General features: G+C 41.8%; 1 pseudogene; it reads left to right on the top strand.

Moving 5' to 3' along the window:
- Nucleotides 1-20,748, top strand: part of LOC122427813 — a 50,164-nt pseudogene that overhangs the window by 17,262 nt on the left and 12,154 nt on the right.

Here is a 20,748-nt window from a genome sequence, read left to right as displayed (position 1 = left end):
GCGATAAAGGCCTGAACCAAACCAGCAGCATTGAAAAATGGAAAGGAAGGAATAAAATAGAACATTGTAAAAGCCACATCAGTAGACCTAGACACTGATGTCATTGGCAGTGTGTATGGGGAGCACTCAGAAATGACCCATGTGTTCAAGTCTCAGTCGCTGCAAGATGGCAAAAGTAAAGAAATCAGGAATGGTTGGTTAGAAAAGGAAAGAAAATATATGAAGAGTGTGACTTAGGATATGTGGAATCTGAAGCCCTGAACAGAAACAGAAACCACTGTAGTAAGGGATTGAAAAGTTGCAACTGAGAGAGATGGGAAGGGCTGCAGTCCTGGTTTACGCCTACCGCCCTGATATCACATCCAGTTTAGCATTTGTGCCAGGCAACAGGGTCCCAATTTGGGTAATATATTGTGTGACCACATTATCTCTGAGGGAGAAAGTAAAAAGATGGGCTAAAAAGCTCACAGCATAGAACACTGGGAAATGCCCACAGATAGGTGAGAAGAGAAGGAATAAAAATGAGTCACGGAAACAGGAAAACAGAATCAGAGAAATAGGAAAGTATCTTCAGAGAAGAGAACAAGGTGTATGACTGGGGGAAGATGGTCATCTTTGATGTGATTTTTCAGAAACCCCAGGAGAGCAGATTCCATCAGGTGGATTATGAAACGTCCAAATTTTTTTACTTTTGTCATTCAGTTCAGCTCAGTTCAGTAACTCAGTCGTGTCTGACTCTTTGCAATCCCATGAATCGCAGCATGCCAGGCCTCCCTGTCCATCACCAATTCCCAGAGTTTACCCAAACCCATGTCCATTGAGTCAGTGATGCCATCCAACCATCTCATCCTCTGTCGTCCCCTTCTCCTCCTGCCCCCAATCCCTCCCAGCATCAGGGTCTTTTCCAATGAGTCAGCTCTTCGCATCAGGTGGCCAAAGTATTGGAGTTTCAGCGTCAACATCAGTCCTTCCAATGAACACCCAGGACTGATCTCCTTTAGGATGGTCTGGTTGGATCTCCTTGCAGTCCAAGGGACTCTCAAGAGTCTTCTCCAACACCACAGTTCAAAAGCATCAATTCTTCGGTGCTCAGCTGTCTTTATAGTCCAACTCTCACATCCATACATGACTACTGGAAAAACCATAGCCTTGACTAGACGGACCTTTGTTGGCAAAGTAGTGTCTATGCTTTTTAATATGCTGTCTAGGCTGGTCATAACTTTCCTTCCAAGGAGTAAGCGTCTTTTAATTTCATGGCTACAGTCACCATCTGCAGTGATTTTGGAGCCCAAAAAAATAAAGTCATCCACTGTTTCCACTGTCTCCCCATCTATTTCCCATAAGGTGATGGGACCAGATGCCATGATCTTAGTTTTCTGAATGTTGAGCTTTACGCCAGCTTTTTCACTCTCCTCTTACACTTTCATCAAGAGGCTCTTTAGTTCCTCTTCACTTTCTGCCATAACAGTGATGTCATCTACATATCTGAGGTTATTAATATTTCTCCCAGCAATCTTGATTCCAGCTTATGCTTCATCCAGCCCAGCATTTCTCATAATGTACTCTGTATGTAAGTTAATTAAGCAGGGTGACAATATACAACCTTGATGTACTCCTTTTCCTATTTGGAACCAGTCTGTTGTTCCATGTCCTGTTCTAACTGTTGCTTCCTGACCTGCATACAGGTTTCTCAAGAGGCAGGTCAGGTGGTCTGGTATTCCCGTCTCTTTCAGAATTTTCCACAGCTTATTGTGATCCACACAGTCAAAGGCTTTGGCATAGTCAATAAAGAAGAAATAGATGTTTTTCTGAAACTCTCTTGCTTTTTCAATAATCCATTGGATGTTGGCAATTTGATCTCTTGTTCCTCTGCCTTTTCTAAATCTAGCTTGAACATCTGGAAGTTCACGGCTCACATATTGCTGAAGCCTAGTTTGGAGAATTTTGAGCATTACCTTACTAGCGTGTGAGATGAGTGCAATTGTGTGGTAGTTCGAACATTCTTTGGCATTGCCTTTCTTTGGGATTGGAATGAAAACTGACCTTTTCCAGTCCTGTGGCCACTGCTGAGTTATCCAAATTTGCTGACATATTGAGTGCAGCACTTTCACAGCATCATCTTTTAGGATTTGAAATAGCTCAAGTGGAATTCCATCACCTCCACTAGCTTTGTTCGTAGTGATGCTTCCTAAGGCCTACTTAACTTCACATTCCAGGATGTCTGGCTCTAGGTGAGTGTGAGTGATCACACCATCATGATTATCTGGGTCATGAAGATCTTTTTTGTACAGTTCTTCTATGTATTCTTGCCACCTCTTCTTAATATCTTCTGCTTCTGTTAGGTCCTTACCATTTCTGTCCTTTATTGAGCCATAACAGAAGAAAGGAACAGAAAATGAAGGCGTTATCATTCCTTGCAGTCTGGAATGGCCCTTATTTATTGAGTGTAAATGCACCTGACCACGTGGATTCAAAGGCAGCTCTGCCACCAATTCTGTTACTTCAAGCAAGTTGTCCGACCTCTCTGTTCTTCCACTGCCTCATCTATAATAAGAATAATCGTATCATTGTTGTAAGGTTGAGTGTACACAAGCAAAAGTGCTTAGAATAGTAAGTATACAAGTGACACTTACACAAGTAATAGTGCTTACTATGTGAGCACTCAATTATTATTTGCCTAGTATTACCTGAAGCTGCCTAAATATCCCACAAATAAATGAAATCAGAGTCAACATAATCTGCTGGAATGGTGTTGAAAAATAAAGATCAAGAAGATGAGAATGCTAGAATTCTACAGAAGGCAAAATTAAAATAACTAACATATCAAGATCATGGTTAAGGGAGAGATTCCTAAAACCAAAGAAAGTTGATGGTGACTGGTATGTGATAAGGATGAAGGGAAATCTGGGTAGGTGTCAGGGAACGTGAGGGGAAGAATCCAGCAAGCTAAATGATGAAGTCTCCAATATTCCTATATAATGAAATGCCCTAGTTATCCCCACAGGTCTGGGAGATCATATTAAGACAACATATTACAGAAAAGCACTTGCCAATTATGCACACACATGGAAACCAGAGAAAGATGCAAAAATCTTCTTTGCTTTCTCATTAAGTCATCTTTCAGTTAATTTAGTCCACCTCAAATAAACCGCCTGAAGTTTCACATTGTCTTTCTGGATTTCTTCCCTCTTCCATCTCTCCCTGCACCACCTCAACTCACGGGTCCTTTTCTACCCCCTTCCAAGTCCCAGCTCCACCCAAAAGGGGCAATATTCCCATATAAAGAGACTCCAGGACCTTCTAATCTTTCTCAATTAACATTGACAATGTCTTAGAGTAAACCTGTCTGACTCTTTGTGACCCCACGGACTAAAGCCCACCAGGTTCCTCTGTCCATGGGATTCTCCAGGAAAGAACACTGGAGTGGGTTGCCATCTCCTCTTCCCGGGGATCTTCTCGACCCAGGGGTGGAACTCACGTCTCCTGCAGCTCCTGCATTGGCAGGCAGATTCTTTACCACTGTGCCACCTGGGAAGCCCAGAGCAAACTTACTACTATATTAGCAAAATCTCTATCTCTGCATTCGAATTTAGAAAACACATACCTAAGATGAGAAAAGGAACAGAAGGGGGCAGGGGCAAAGAAGGTCCTGTCCTGTTAGGTAATCATTTTAAACACAGAGTTGGTCCCAGCCTCCAGAACGGTGTCTAAACATGATCGTCCCCTAAGGAACTTCGGATGGATGAATAAATGAATAAATACTAACCTCAATGTAAAACATGACTGCCTTGAACAGTAATGAGTGCTGGCATCTATGATAGTCTTTCCTGAACTTTTCGTTTGCTAACTCACAGTTAGACCTAACTGCACTGAGTCCCAGCATTTCTCACTTCCCTGTATCCACACCCTTGGCCAGCTGTCTTCTCACCTTGACGCTGGGCATGGCCATTTGATCTGCTTTGGAGAATGAGAGAAAGCAGTCAACTGGACTGAGCAGAAGCTTAAAAAGGTGCTTGTATATGAACTATCATGAACATGAGAACAAGCCTGAGCTAACCTAGTGGAGGAATGTAACAAACACACAGGAAGGACGGATGACGTGTCCTTGTCAAGGTCATCCTAGGCCCACCAGCCACCAGCCTACCCACCAGCTGATCACATCATTGAGATCAGCAGAACCACCAAATTCATGAAATGTAATAGTTTCTGTTTGAAACCACAAAGTTTGAGGTCATTAAGCAACAATGGCTAAATTGTAACAAATCCCTCCCCCCACCCCCGACTGCATTAGACCGACAGCCCCACTGCACCACTCTGAAGCGGGGAGGACCATTTACACCATCATCTATGTTGTGCAAGGCAGGGCCTTTCAGACTGCACACAGCAGCACCGCTGGGGGAGCACCAGAGTAAATCAAACCCTCTCTCCCCTGCTTGCCGTTCACCTTTAATGACAAAGGGAGAAAGTGAAAAGAAAGTTAAAGGTAGCCTGAGCTACCAAAAATAACTGCATATTGCAAAAGGAACCATTTTGCTTGACTGAACAGTTCAAACAAATTTCAGCTCCTGAGCATTTTAAACACACAGAGAAAACAATATAAATAATGTATGTGTGTGTGTGTATGTGTGTGTACATACATACTCATACGTATATATCTATATGGCTGTTAATGAATCATTTGCAAGGGACATTTTGAATGTAAAACGGTGTGAATTTCTTTCTGGCTTTCCAGGCACAAGTGCCATCAATCTCTAAACCCTGACACCAGGCAGTTCATTGTTTTTCAAATTTATGACATTTTTCAGTCCATTGTTTTTAAACTGTCACCCTCAGTGGGTAGCTGGCACAACTCATTGCAACTCTCATCTCCCACTGAGCTCATCGCCCTAGGAGTGATGTGCTAGCAAAATTTTCAGTTGACTGATCTCCAGGATGGCAAACACTCTCTGTGTGCTTCCTCTGATGACATCATTAGTTTTGTCCTCCAACCTTATCCAGAACAGAAATAATTAAGATTGTGATTGTCCATCCCAAACACAGATAATGAAAATGAAGGTAATTGAAAATAGAACCAGTCATTCTACTCAATCTCTTGGTGGAATAGAAGACTAACTCTCTCCCAGACATCCCAATAGTTTTATGTGACCGTTGCAAAACGTCTGTAATATTGCAGGGTCTATCTGGTCTATTGAGAGACTATTCTGTATCTGGTTCTTTGCTGAAACAGGCTTATTTTGATCTGTTGGATTTTCTCATTTATTTTATGAAATGCATACCTTATGCACTCAATTCTCATCTCAGGAAACAGTCTGATTTCTCCCAGAGTTCTCAAACTAAGTACGTGGAATTCCGTGCATGTGGAAGTCAGATTCTCCCCTTTGTCCTTGGTTGGACATTAGGGTGGAGTATGTGCCTGAATGAGCTTGCCAGGTGACTCAGTGATAAAGAATTCGCCTGCCAGGAAGGAGATGCAGGTTCAATCCCTGGGTTGGGAAGATCCCCTGGAGAATGGAAATGGCAACCCACCCCGGTATTCTTGCCTGGGAAATCCCATAGATAGAGGAACCTGGCAGGCTACAGTCCACGGGATCACAAAGAGTTGGACACGACTGAGCGACTGTTAGGTAGTTAGAATAGAAAAAAGGAGTTCAAAATGGTGGTGACTAAAAGACAAAGAAGGGAAAAGCCCATGACAATAGAACAAAGGAAGGTGCAAGGACCGGAGTGAGGACCTCAGGTAACAACATCCCTACTGGCTAGTCCAATTTACATAGGGCAGGCCCAGGAGGAGGAGGAAAAACATATAAAAAGAGGAGCCAAAATTGAGCCAGGGGCCTCTCTTCTCTTCTCGTCTTTTGGGTCAGCATGCCCTGATGCTTCAAGGATATATTTTCTCTTACTTTCTAAATAAAATGGAGCTATAACACTGGTCCATTTGAGGGCTGTAACGCTGGTCCATCCATCGCTTCAGATTTTTGTCACAAGACAGAACCGAGAATATTACACATTCCCCCAACACTAATAAAAAACAACATGTGCCTGAGTAGAGGAATCAGAAAACCAGGATCAGCTGCTTCCGCCCCAAGCAGGGGGGCAGCCTGCACAGGTCACAGTCATGTCTGATCCTCAGACTCCTTAGCAACGAAACAAGGACTTGGATGATCTCCAAGGCGCTGAGAGCTTATGTATCGGGTTGGGCAAAAAGTTCATCCGAGTTTTCTCAACAGATCTTACGGAAAACCCAAATGAACTTTTTGGCCAGATCAATATTATCCACAGATTTTTGTGATATTTCCGTTCACTTTTCTAGAGAGCATACACTTATTTCAACTTTTATGGCATTTCCAATCAATATACCTCCTTTTTTTAATTGTTTGCCTGGATAAAATTTTCATGAGTATATTTTTAATTCCCCCTTCAATCTTGGGGTTGAAAGTATCTGAAAAGTAATTGTGCAACTCACTCATTCAACAAACATTTAGTGAGCACTTATTTTGCACCAGGCCCTAGGCTAGGGAAAATAAAATGCAAGTGATTATAATACTGATGTTCCTAATTATTTATCTTCAAAAACACTGAGTGGGAGACTTGATCTCAGCCTCAACCCAAAGTATACATCTAGTCTAAGAAAATGTTTAATTCAAAAGATCACTATGTTATCCCAGACCCAAGAAGAGACTAAAACCTTTTGCTAACATGGTATTGGCAACACATACCCTCCAGCCCATTTTAAAGAGATAGTGTGAAAGTGATTTGAGCTCTAAAAGTGTGTTAGTTGCTCAGTCGTGTCTGACTCTTTGCAACACTGTGGACTGTAGCCTGCCAGGTTCCTCTTCCCATGGGATTCTCCAGGCAAGCATACTGCAGTGGGTTGCTGTCTCCTTGACTTGTCTAGCCAGGGCCTGGTACAGTAGGGAAGAACTATTGTAAGTTTTATCTTCCTACCCCTCCTTCCTTTCTTTCCATCTCTTTTTCCCTAAAATTAACCTGACTTCTCTCTCACTCTTCCTACCCCAGCTGAACTCAAAGGGTACATCACTGAAGAAGCAAGATCAGCAAGCATCCTCTTCATCCCCACTTTCAACACTAATGAACTAACAACTGCCTTCTTCGCTTCTAACCCAACTACATTCCCAACCTTTTGTTCAGTACATGCTTCAGTTCAGTTCAGTCGCTCAGTCATGTCCGACTCTTTGTGACCCCATGAACCGCAGCACGCCAGGCCTCCCTGTCCATCACCAACTCCCGGAGTACATACTTACACCAATATAAACTGGAAACCAAGTAGGTGAAAGGAAACCTGGTATTATCCATAGTTTGCTATGTTATTAAGAAAGCTGCAGAGTCTGATATTAATCAGGAAGTCAAATAATTCGCATTTGCAGGAAAATTCTGCATCTACTGTTCCCCACTCCCTGACAAGGCTTGGTGAGACTGAACCTGCTGTGTGACCACATATTTACATAACAGATTTTTCTCTGCTTTTTTGTTGATTTAGCTAATTGATTTACAATGTAACTCTAATCTCCGGTGCCCCTCCCGCCAGGAAGTCTATTAGAATTCAAGAATAATGAAGACTCATTAGTAGTGGTGTATAAGTCATTAGAAAAGATAATTCCCCACACAAAGAAAAGAAATAATTAAAAAGGTTTTCAAACACAGTGTTTGGTCACTTTTTTAATCAAATATATCCTAAGATGCAATCACATGGACCACAGCCTTGTCTAACTCAATGATTAACTATGAGCCATGCCGTGTGGGGCCACCCAAGATGGATGGGTCATGGTGGAGAGTTCTGAGAAAATGTGGCCCACTGGAGAAGGGAATGGCAAACCACTTCAGTATTCTTGCCTTGAGAACCCCATGACCAGTGTGAAAAGGCAAAAGGATAGGACACTGAAAGATGAACTCCCCAGCTTGGTAGGTGCCCAATATGCTACCGGAGATCAGTGGAGAAATAACTCCAGAAAGAATGAAGAGATGGAGCCAAAGCAAAAACAACACCCAGTTGTGGATGCAACTGGTGATAGAAGCAAGGTCAGATGCTGTAAAGAACAATATTGCATAGGAACATGGAAAGTTAGGTCCATGAACAAGGCAAATTCAAGGTGGTCAAACAGGAGATGGCAAGGGTGAACGTTGACATTTTAGGAATCAGCGAACTAAAATGGACTGGAATAGGTGAATTTAACTCAGATGACAATTATATCTACCACTGTGGGCAAAAATCCCTCAGAAGAAATGGAGTAGCCATCATCGTAAACAAAAGAGTCTGAAATGCAGTACTTGGATGCAATCTCAAAAAAGACAGAATGATCTCTGTCTCCAAGGTAAACCATTCAATATCATGGGAATCCAAGTCTATGTCCCAACCAGTAATGCTGAAGAAGCTGAAGTTGAATGGTTCTATGAAGACCTACAAGACCTTCTAGAATTAACACCCAAAAAAGATGTCCTTTTCATATAGGGAACTGGAATGCAAAAGTAGGAGGTTGAGAAATACCTGGAGTAATAGGTAATTTGGCCTTGGAGTACAGAATGAAGAAGGGCAAAGGCTAATAGTCTTGCCAAGAGAACACACCAGTCATAGCAAACATCTTCTTCCAACAACACAAGAGAAGATTCTACACATGGACATCACCAGATGGTCAACACCAAAATCAGATTGATTATATTATTTGCAGCCAAAGATGGAGAAGCTCTATACAGTCACCAAAAACAAGACCAGGAGCTGACTGTGGCTCAGATCATGAACTCCTTATTGCCAAATTCAGACTTAAATTGAAGAAAGTAGGGAAAACCACTAGACCATTCAGGCATGACCTAAATCAAATCCCTAACGATTATACAATGGAAGTGACAAATAGATTTAAGGGGCTAGATCTGATAGATAGAGTGCCTGATGAACTATGGACAAAGGTTTGTGACATTGTACAGGAAACAGGAATCGAGACCATCCCCAAGGGGGAAAAAATGCAAAAAGGATTTGTCTGAGGAGGCTTTACAAATAGCTGTGAAAAGAAGAGAAGCAAAAAGCAAAGGAGGAAAAGGAAAGATGTACCTATTTGAATGCAGAGTTCCAAAGAACAGCAAGGAGAGACAAGAAAGCCTTCCTCAGGGATCAGTGCAAAGAAATAGAGGAAAACAATAGAATGGGAAAGACTAGAGATCTCTTCAAGAAAATTAGAGATACCAAGTGAACATTTCATACAAAGATGGGCTCAATAAAGGGCAGAAATAGTATGGACCTAACAGAAGCAGAAGATATTAAGAAGATGTGACAAGAATACACAGAAGAACTATACAAAAAAGATCTCATGACCCAGATAATCACAATGGTGTGATCACTCACCTAGAACCAGACATCCTGGAATGTGAAATCAAGTGAGCCTTAGGAAGCATCACTATGAACAAAGCTAGTGGAAGTGATGGAATTCCACTTGAGCTGTTTCAAATCCTAAAAGATGATTCTGTGAAAGTGCTGCACTCAATATGTCAGCAAATTTGGAAAACTCAGCAGTGGCCACAGGAATGGAAAAGGTCAGTTTTCATTCTAATCCCAAAGAAAGACAATGCCAAAGAATGTTCAAACTACCACACAATTGCACTCATCTCACATACTAGTAAGGTAATGCTCAAAATTCTCCAAGCTAGGCTTCAACAGTCTGTGAACCGTGAACTTCCAGATGTTCAAGCTAGATTTAGAAAAGGCGGAGGAACCAGAGATCAAATTGTCAACATCTGTTGGATCATGGAAAAAGCAAGAGAATTCCAGAAAAACATCTATTTCTGCTTTATTGACTATGCCAAAGCCTTTGACTGTGTGGATCACAACAAACTGTGGAAAATTCTGAAAGAAATGGGACCACCAGACCACCACACATGCATCCTGAGAAATCTGTATGCAGGTCAAGAAGCAACAGTTAAACTGGTCATGGAACAACAGACTGATTCTAAATTGGGAAAGGAGTATGTCAAAGCTGTATATTGTCACCCTGCTTATTTAACTTACATGCAGAGTACACCATTCGAAATGCTGGGCTGGATGAAGCACAAGCTGGAATCAAGATTGCTGGGAGAAATATCAATAACCTCAGATATGCAGATGACACCACCCTCATGGCAGAAAGTGAAGAACTAAACAGTCTCTTGATGAAAATGAATGAGGAGAGTGAAAAAGTTGGCTTAAAATTCAACATTCAGAAAACTAAGATCATGGCATTTGGTCCCATCACTTCCTGGCAAATAGATAGGGAAACAAAGAAAACAGTGACTGACTTTATTTTGGGGGGCTCCAAAATCACTGCAGATGACTGCAGCCATGAAATTAAAAGACACTTGCTACTTTGAAGAAAAGCTATGATCAACCTAGACAGCATATTAAAAAGCAGAGACATTACTTTGCTGACAAGGTCCATTTGTCAAAGCTATAGTTTTTCCAGTAGTCATGTATGGATGTGAGAGTTGGACCATAAAGAAGGCTGAGCGCCAAAGGTTTGATGCTTTTGAACTGTGGTGTTGGAGAAGACTCTTGAGAGTCCCTTGGACTGGAAGGAGATCCAACCAGTCCATCCTAAAGGAGCTCAGTCCTGAATATTCATTGGAAGGACTGATGCTGAAGCTGAAGCTCTGATACTTTGGCCACGATGCATCAGAAAAGACCCTGATGCTGGGAAAGATTGAAGGCAGGAGGAGAACGGGACGACAGAGAACGAGATGGTTGGTTGGCATCACTGACTCAATGGACATGAGTTTGAGCAAGCCCCAAGAGATGGGGAAGGACAGGGAAGCCTGGCGTGCTCAAGTCCATGGGGTCACAAAGAGTCGGACACGACTAACAACTGAACAAAAAAAACAGGCCCATGAAATTTATGTCTGGAAATGAGAAAGGTGAAGGGAAGGAAATGAAGTTGGAGAATTAAGCAGGAGTTCACATACTGAATGCTTTCTCCCAGAGAGAATGTGAAACCATGGGAGGATTTTAAGTGTGATCCTATTTGCATTTAAGAGAGGAAACATCGACTGTTTTACGAAGAGTAGCCTGGAGGGGGCAAGAGAGTTTAGGGCAACAAGTTAAGAGATTGGTGCCTATCCCAGCCACTAGGCTCTCTCTACAACACCAGTATCAAGACACTTTGAGGCTCCTTCACAGCCTTTATCCCTCTATTTTATGCTTTGAAGCATTTATTCTCTCTCCTTCCAGAACACTCTTCTTAAGGGTGGGAACTAAGTCACATAGCCTCATAATAGCTAGCAATTAACACTTACATACTAGTGCCCTAGGTACAATGCAGGTGACTCTGGTTCGATTCCTGGGTGGGGAAGATCCACTGGAGAAGGGATAGGCTACCCACTCCAGTATTCTTGGGCTTCCCTTGTGACTCAGCTACTAAAGAATCCACCTGCAATGCAGGAGACCTGGGTTCAGTCCCTGGGTTGGGAAGATCCCCTGGAGAAAGGAAAGGCTACCCACTCCAGTACTCTGGCCTGGAAAATCCCATGGACTGTCTTGTCCATGGGGTCACAAAGAGTCAAACATGACTGGAAGACTTTCACTTTCACCTTTAGGTACAAAACTTTTAATTCCACAGTAACCATGGTTATGGTTGGTTGAAGTCACTCAGTCGTGTCCTACTCTTTGCGACCCCATGGACTAATGTAGCCCACCAGGCTCCTCCGTCCATGGGATTCTCCAGGCAAGAATACTGGAGTGGATTGCCATTTCCTTCTCCAGGGGATCTTCCTGACCCAGGGTTATACAGTAACCATACGAGATAGCTATTATTCCCCATTTACCAATGAAGAAACTCTCATTCAGAAATATTTGCCCAAATAAGCTGGTAAATGGTGGCGCTTGGATTCCCACTCAAGTCTGCCCTGCTCCGGGTCTCTTTTCACTCCTGCAGTGATCAATAAACACACATACCGCTGAGGTGCAGGATGTCCGAATCCAATCTTATCAAACTATAGATTTTCTTTTGATGTGTGCTTTCCGACAGATGGGTGGAAAACTGTTAACCATATTTCAGGCTTTTTTTTTCCTAGAGTATGCTATATCAGGGGGCTTTTTATTCTCACAGTAAATGTGAAGGTGCAATTTGGGGGTTTTCAAAACAATACCATAAGTACTGAACAGACTTCCCAGAAAGGTTGGATGAAAAGGAAAAGGATGCTGGAACCAAAGAGGAAAGCCAAGGCCAGCCAAGAGCACCAGCGGCAGGCTCTGTGCGGAACCAGGAAACATTAAAGGCTGGCATGACTCCCCTCTTCATCCATAATGTGACTGAGCCGCAACCCCAGTGGTTTTGAGAAAAAAGAATCAGCAGAATTTTGCAACTTTAATAGAATGTATAAGCAACTAAAAGTTTCAGGGACGCCTTCCCTTCATTACCTCAGCAGTCATACTCTGACCTTGTGGCCGAACTTTGTGAAAAACCCTTTTATGTTTTCTCACTTAAGTAGAATTAACATTTTTCCTCTGTGGCATGAACTCGCGGTAGACGAAAGCTTGCATAGATAGCAAGCAGTTTTTCAATGTCACATTCCTATCACAGTGCTATGGAACAAAACTAATTGTCATCAGGATTGAAGGCAATTCTATTCACAGCAAGATAAATTGGATTTCTAAACTGTGATTTCCATTGTGTTACCTCTGTGTATCACGAAAGTTATCCTGATGTGCACAGCAGTCAGGCTACTTGCTTATACAGTGAGGTCCAGCTTTCTGCTGAATCTGTCATCTTTTGCTTCCCAAGGGAGGACAGAATCACAACAGAAGCATAATTGTAGACCACCATTCAGTGGGAGGGGTTAATGAGGGTACACTGCTTCAAACATCAGTGTGAACATTCAAAGACTACAGGAAAAGAGTCCATTCCCTTAGAAGAGTAGGCATCCTTGTGAATTATCCATTTCATCACTGTGGAGTTTTATGTGTATGTGAGGTTTTCTCTCTCTCGCTCTCTCTGCTTTTTTAATAATACTTTTTTAGATATATGCATACAGTATAACTGGGTTTCCCAGGTGGCTCAGTGGTAAAGAATCTGCCTGCCAATGCAGGAGACACAAGAGGCAAGGGTTCAATCCCTGGGTAGGGAAGATCCCCTGGAGGAGGAAATGGCAACCCACCCTAGCATTCCTGCCTGGGAAATCCCATGAACAGTTCAGTTCAGTCAGTCGCTCAGTCGTGTCTGACTCTTTGCGACCCCATGAATCGCAGCAAGCCAGGCCTCCCTGTCCATCACCAACTCCCGGAGCTTAGTCAAACTCATGTGCATCAAGTCGGTGATGCCATCCAGCCATCTCATCCTCTGTCGTCCCCTTCTCCTCCTGTCCCCAATCCCTTGCAGCATCAGGGTCTTTTCCAATGAGTCAACTCTTCACATGAAGTGACCAAAGTATTGGAGTTTCAGCTTCAGCATCAGTCCTTCCAATGAACACCCAGGACTGATCTCCTTCAGGATGGACTGGTTGGATCTCCTTGCAGTCCAAGGGGCTCTCAAGAGTCTTCTCCAACACCACAGTTCGAAAGCATCAATTCTTGAGCACTCAGCTCTCATCACAGTCCAACTATCACATCCATACATGACTATTGGAAAAACCATAGCCTTGACTAGACGGACCTTTGTTGGCAAAGTAATGTCTCTGCTTTTTAATATGCTATCTAGGTTGGTCATAACTTTCCTTCCAAGGGGTAAGCACCTTAATTTCATGACTGCAGTCACCATCTGCAGTGATTTTGGAGCCCCCCAAAATAAAGTCTGACACTGTTTCCACTGTGTCCCCATCTACTTCCCATGAAGTGATGGGACCAGATGCCATGATCTTAGTTTTCTGAATGTTGACCTTTAAGCCAACTTTTTCACTCTACTCTTTCACTTTCATCAAGAGGCTTTTCAATTCCTCTTCACTTTCTGCCATAAGGGTGGTGTCATCTGCATATCTGAGGTCATTGATATTTCTCCCAGCAATCTTGATTCCAGCTTGTGCTTCTTCCAGCCCAGCGTTTCTCATGATGTACTCTGCATATAAGTTAAATAAGTAGGGTGACAATATGCAGCCTTGACGTACTCCTTTTCCTATTTTGAACCAAAGAACAGCATACAGTATAACTATTTCAAAATGTAAGCCACCATCAATAAAAATATCCCACCTTGCAATCTATAAATTTGGACTCCACTAATCTTAACTTTTAATATACTGAGCAATGTCTTGGGTGGCATTTTCAAAATCTTTTAGAAAGAAATAAGATTTTCTAAGTGAATTAATAGATTAAACATATTATGGAAAACGAGATGGACAGTGCAAATGTTCATGCTATTGTCATTAAAAGGCAAACTGGGACTTGCATGGTGTCCAGGGGCTAAGACTCCGACCTCCCAACATTGGGAACCCAGATCTGATCCCTAGTCAGGAAACTAGATCCCACATGCCGCAACTAAGAGAATGAGTTCCGCAACAAAGATCAAAGATGCTGCATGCCGCAATTAAGACCCAGTGCAGCCAAAGTTTAAAAAAAAAAAAAAAACATTTTTTTTAAAGGCCTCCCACACACACACCAAAAAAAAAAAAAAAAATGGCAAACTGGGGATAATAAAACTTAGAACCATGGACTTCAGAGGCAATCCTCTGGGTTCAAATCTTGTCTCACCACTGTTGTGATCTGGACAAATTACTGAACCTTACTGTGTCTCCATTCTCTTATCTATAAAACGTAGATCACAGTAATACACACTTCATAGTAGGTTGTCATGAAGATTAGAGCTAACAACACACTTAGAAAAATTCCTGGCACGCACTAAACACTAGGTGATACAGCTTATTATTACTACTATTATTGTTATTATCTGAAAGCAGCCTGTTTTTTAAACAAATAAGTGATAAACCACTCATAGTTCTATCTCAATCACTCCAGCAGGTTAACTTAAAATCTCTTGCAAGCAGTATTATGTTGCCTCACTCACATTTCTAAGCATCTTTGAAAATAAGAACACTGCAGTCCTAAAAAAAAGAAAAAAAAAACTTTTTACAGTTTACTTTTCCCCACTTATTTTTTATTGACAGTAATTTTCTGTGTTGAAAGCAAATCCAGGTTATCCAGCCCATTGCTCTTGTTCAGCCACTAAGTCCTGTCTGACTCTCTGCAACCCCACGGACTGCAGCATGGCAGGCTTCCCTGTTCTTCACTATCTCCCAAAGTTTGCTCAAACTCATGTCTGTTGAGTAAGCGATGCCATCCAACCATTTCATCCCATGTTACCCTCTTCTCCTCCTGCCCTCAATCTTTCCCAGTATCAGGGTCTTTTCCACTGAGTCGGCTCTTCACATCAGGTGGCCAGCGTAGTGGAGCTTCAGCACTGGAGGCAAAAGAACAAAATCTGCCACTGTTTCCACTTTTCCCCTTCTGCTCACCACTGGATGTCACGATCTTCGTTTTTTGTTTTCTTTTTTTTTTTAATTGGAGACTAATTACTTTACAATATTGTGATGGTTTTGCCATACATTCACATGAATCAGCCATGGTTGTACATGTGTTCCCCATCCTGACCTCCTTCCCACCTCCCTCCCCATCCCATCTCTCAGGGTCATCCCGTTTTTTGAATGTTGAGTTTTAAGCCAACTTTTTCACTCTCCTCTTTCACCCTCATCAAGAGACTCTTTAGTTCCTCTTTGCTTTCTGCCATTAGAGTGGTGTCATCTGCACATCTGAGGTTGTTGATGTTTCTCCTGGCAATCTTGATCTAGTTTGTGAGTCATGACAACCTGGCATTTCTCATGATGTGCTCTGCATTTAAGTTAAATAAGCAAGGTGACAATATACAGCCTTGATGTATTCCTTTCCCAATTTGGAACTAGTCCATTGTTCCATATCTGGCTCTGACTGTTGCTACTTGAACTGCATATAGATTTCTCAGGAGGCAGATAAGGTGGTCTGGTAGTCCCATCTCTTTAAGGATTTTCAAAAAAAAAAAGAATTTTCCAGTTTGTTGTGATCCACACAAAGGCTTTAGCATAGTCAATGAACCAGAAATAGATGTTTTTGTGGAATTTTCTTGCTTTTTCTATGATCCAGAGGACGTTGGCAATTTGACCTCTGGTTCCTCTGCCTTTTCTAAATCCAACTTGTACATCTAGAAGTTCTCGGTTCACTTACTACTGAAGCCTAGCTTGAAGAATTCTGAGCATTACCTTGCTAGCATGTGAAATGAGTGCAACTGTATAGTTTAAATATTTTTTGGCATTGCCTTTCTTTGGGATTAAAATGAAAACTGACCTTTTCCAGTCCTGTGGCCATTGCTGAGTTTTCCAAATTTGCTGGCATATTGAGTGCAGCACTTTCACACCATCCTCTTTTAGGATTTTAAATAACTCAGATGGAATACTGCCACCTCCACTAGCTTTGTTTCGTGTCCAATCAATAGCTGGGCCTTTTTCCTTTGTGTCCTGTCAAATCCTTACAGGATCTTGGAAAATATCACCACCTGCAACATTCCCCACTATAAGACACAAGGTAAAATTCTTTTGTTTTTGGCATGGGTCATTTATGTATACTAGAAATTATACAATCATACGTCTTATCTGCTAAATACTAAAGGGAAAGGAGACATTATACCACCTTAGAGTGTTTTAGAAAGAGGTAAAATAAAGAGAATTCAAACAGGTAATGGCTTCCTAGTTCACTTGGATTACAGAGAATTCCTAGTTACACACGATGAGGTTTTCACAAGCAGCAAGTTAGAGAACCTATATTTTTGTGTCAATGCAAAACTGCCAAATGATTTTTCCTAAAATTTAAATTTTTCTGTCTAATAGAACTGATTTTCTTGAGTCCAAGGAGGGCATATTATTCATCAAGGCAGGATTTAGCAAATATAGAATGTACAGTATTTATTGACCTAAGTAAACCTGAATGGCAGAGCACTGGACTCGAGGGAGACACTCAAATATTTTTCAAATGAGATGAATGATTCAGAGGAAAACTGATGGAAACTGGTTCTGGGTGATCTGTCTTGCAGGTTGTAATCCAGATTAAGACAGAACTATAGGAGGGAAGAATGGATACCATCCCGAAGCAACACACACACATGCATATCTAATACAGAAAGTCCCCTCCATATGAGTGCCCCCCATTCTGACACCACGCTCCATTTGTTCAGCTGATTGTCAAGTCCAACAAAGGTAGCCCAGGTACCCAACTAACACAACTGGGTATATAGTACTGTACTGTGATAGGGTCATAATACTCTTCACACAAATAATGCATTAAAAAAACACAAAAAATGAAACATGCTTAATCTTTCAGTACAGCACCTTGAAAAGCACAGTAATACAGAACAAGAGTATCACAGGAGCTGGCATCAGGTGAACAGACAAGAGGAGTTACTGACCAGAGGAGGGGGAGGAGGGGGAGACGGTAGAGCCAAAGGATCGTCAGCAACAGGAGATGGAGGGCAGGCTTCAATTTCACTTATGCCTGCCACTGATGACACAGGTCCTGGTTCCTTGCTGAAACCAGATGCACATTTCCCACCTTTGAAAGTTTGCAACTTGAAGATTCATGGTAGCGGACTTGTTGTATATGGATTCACATGCACACCCTGAAGCAACCTCAATAATTAATATTCAAAATTAGTAGGAACCAGGACTTCTCTGCTGGTTTAATGGCTAAAGACTCCAAGTTCCCAATGCTGGGGCACTGAGTTCAATCTCTGGTCAGGAAACTAGATCCTGCTTTCTGCAACTAAAAGATCCCACATGTAGCAATGAAGATGGAAGATCTTGCAAGTCACAACTATTATATAAATAATAACAATATTAAACAAATTGCTTGGATATAATCCACCGTTTACAATAGGCTTGATCTGTTCTTGAGGTATAAAATTTCCCCAATTTATATAGCTTTGGCTTTTAAATCTGAAAAAAAGGAAAGAAACTTTCTGAAGTGTCTACTGAGATAGATCTAAACTCCTGCATCCCTGTTCATCACATTCAAGTCTAGAGTAACCATGTGTCATCATCATTCCCCAGCACAGGACCTGAGAACTGAGATCAGTCCTCCCACATGACATCATTATTCCTAAGATCTTTCAAGGCATTTGAAAGCCCCTCAAACTCTCTTATTCTTCTCAGTCCCTGTCCAGTCAAACCAGGAAGGCAGACAGTTGCCAGAACGGTTAGGTCAAGGATTGAAACAAGTGGGGAATATCTCTTTCTACAATGATGAGTATATTCATTCTATGCAAAAATATAAGTAGATAGAGGTAAATCTATATTATAATCAAGGGTACTGCTCTCCATAGTAGAAATACGCAAGACATTTCCTCCAGATTTTATTTCATATGCCATCATTTCTCAACACTGATTTCTGTTCACAAACAAGTTTCACTGAGAAATTTCCATTTAAGATGGTATACTTAAAGTAGCCCAAAGAGAAGCCATTTACACATTCTGCTGTAGTTCTGAGTAAGGTCAATTCCACTGAGGCATATGGCAAAATTTTTAAAATACTTAAAAGTCATTGAAAAAAGTGCATAATCAGAGGAGATCATATGCATGTTCACAGAGGAAATGCAGATGTTACACTGAGATTTGTCAGGTTGTCAAGGGAAACAGGGCCAGGGCCAGAAGGAAGGAATTCTTGTCTCCTAAGGCTAACCAAAGTAAGGGGAAGCACCCCAGCTTGCCTATGCCAAGAATGCTATTCCAAAGCAATTAAAAACTCTGGATGGAATACTGAAAGCATCTCTTTTTTAATGCAAGTATGGGCTTATCGAGAAAACAGAGTCCTCAAAACCCAAAAGTCAGGAGAAAGGGGAAACACAGAGAAGCAGAGCCCAAAACTGACATTTACTCTGACGGCGTTTGCCAAACCCCAAAGTCCTTAAACTTCATTTTCTGACCTTAAAGATCCTAAGGGTCAGTCTAAAGTGGGAGGCTCTATAAGAGACTCCCACCCTCCATAATGTGGAACCACAAAAGGCCACACTCACAATGTCAGAGTGAAATAGAAATCAGCCAGCCCCTGTTCAAGGAGGCAGCAAATAAAATTGCCTGCCTACCCTAAATGCTGTCTCTAGATTGGGGGTGGGGGTAGAGGGGGTGAATCTCCCTTGAGAATTCTTAACACAAGCTGATTCTTTCTGATGCCCGTAGCCCAAACAAATAATACCTTGGAGTGAGAAAACTTAAATAGACACTTCAGGATAAAACGATCTCACGTTGGTAATGCCCCAGACATCTAGCAGAAACAAATGAAAACCCTAGAAGAACCCACCTTCAATGTAGGCCTCAAAAATTCTCATGGATAAAAATATGAAATCAGAGTCCAAAATCCCAAACCAGGGAAGGATGTAACTCACTGTGAAAGGCAGCAGAAACAGCAGACGACATAAACTAACTTGTAAACTTCAAATATAGGAAGAAACCTACAAGTATGTTTACTTTTGTTTAAAAATTAAAAAGGGAGGATTGAAGCTGTGACTAAGAAGAAAAAGAATTTAGTAGTCACAGGAAGAAGCAGAGTCTCTGGAGCTATGGCAGGAAAAGAGGGACAGGTAGGGACAGGGCCACCTCGCCCGCAGTCAGCCACCCGCCAGGCTCCCAGCCTGCATGCCTGCTGCCCCCTGGGGAGCTTAAGCATCAGAGATAGACACCTGAATGGATGCCTGAATGGTCTAGTGGTTTTCCCTACTGTCTTCAATTTAAGTTTGAATTTCACAATAAGGAGTTCATGATCTGAGCCACAGTCAGCTCCCAGTCTTGTTTTTGCTGACTGTATAGAACTTCTCCATCTTTGGCTGCAAAGAACATAATCAACCTGATTTTGGTGTTGGCCATCTGGTGATGCCCATGTGTGGAGTCTTCTCTTGTGTTGTTGGAAGAGGGTGTTTGCTATGACCAGTGCGTTCTCCTGGCAAAACTCTATTAGCCTTTGCCCTGCTTCATTTTGTACTCCAAGGCCAAATTTGCCTGTTACTCCAGGTATTTTTTTACTTCCTACTTCTGCATTCCAGTCCCCTATAATGAAAAGGACATTTTTTAGGTGTTAGTTCTATAAGGTCTTGTAGGTTTTCATAGAACCGTTCAACTTCAGCTTCTTCAGCATTACTGGTTGGGACATAGACTTGGATTACTGTAATACTGAATGGTTTTCTTTGGAAATGAACAGAGATCATTCTGTTGTTTTTGAGACTGCATCCAAGTACTGCATTTCAGACTCTTTTGTTGATTATGATGGCCGCTCCATTTCTTCTGAGGGATTTTTGCCCACAGTAGTAGATATAATTGTCATCTGAGTTAAATTCACCTATTCCAGTCCATTTCAGTTCGCTGATTCCTAAAATTTTGACATTCACTCTTGCCATCTCCTGTTTGACCACTTCCAATTTGCCTTGATTCATGGATCTAACATTCCAGAGGTTCCCATGCAATATTGCTCTTTACACCATCAGACTTCACTTTCGTCACCAGTCACGTCCACAACTGGGTGTTGTTTTTGCTTTGGCAAATTGATGGGGAAACAATGGAAACAGTGAGAGACTTTATTTTTGAGGGCTCCAATGCAGATGGTGATTGCAGCCATGAAATTAAAAGACACTTGCTCCTTGGAAGAAAAGTTATCATCAACCTAGACAGCATGTTAAAAAGCAGAGACATTACTTTGCCAACAAATGTCCATCTAATCAAAACTTTAATTTTTCCAGTAGTCATGTATGGATGTGAATTGGACTATAAAGAAAACTGAGCACT

This window comes from Cervus canadensis, chromosome 25 (assembly GCF_019320065.1).
Source record: "Cervus canadensis isolate Bull #8, Minnesota chromosome 25, ASM1932006v1, whole genome shotgun sequence".
NCBI lineage: Eukaryota > Metazoa > Chordata > Mammalia > Artiodactyla > Cervidae > Cervus > Cervus canadensis.
Note: the sequence above shows the minus strand (reverse complement) of the source record. Positions and strands in the feature narration are given on the sequence as shown.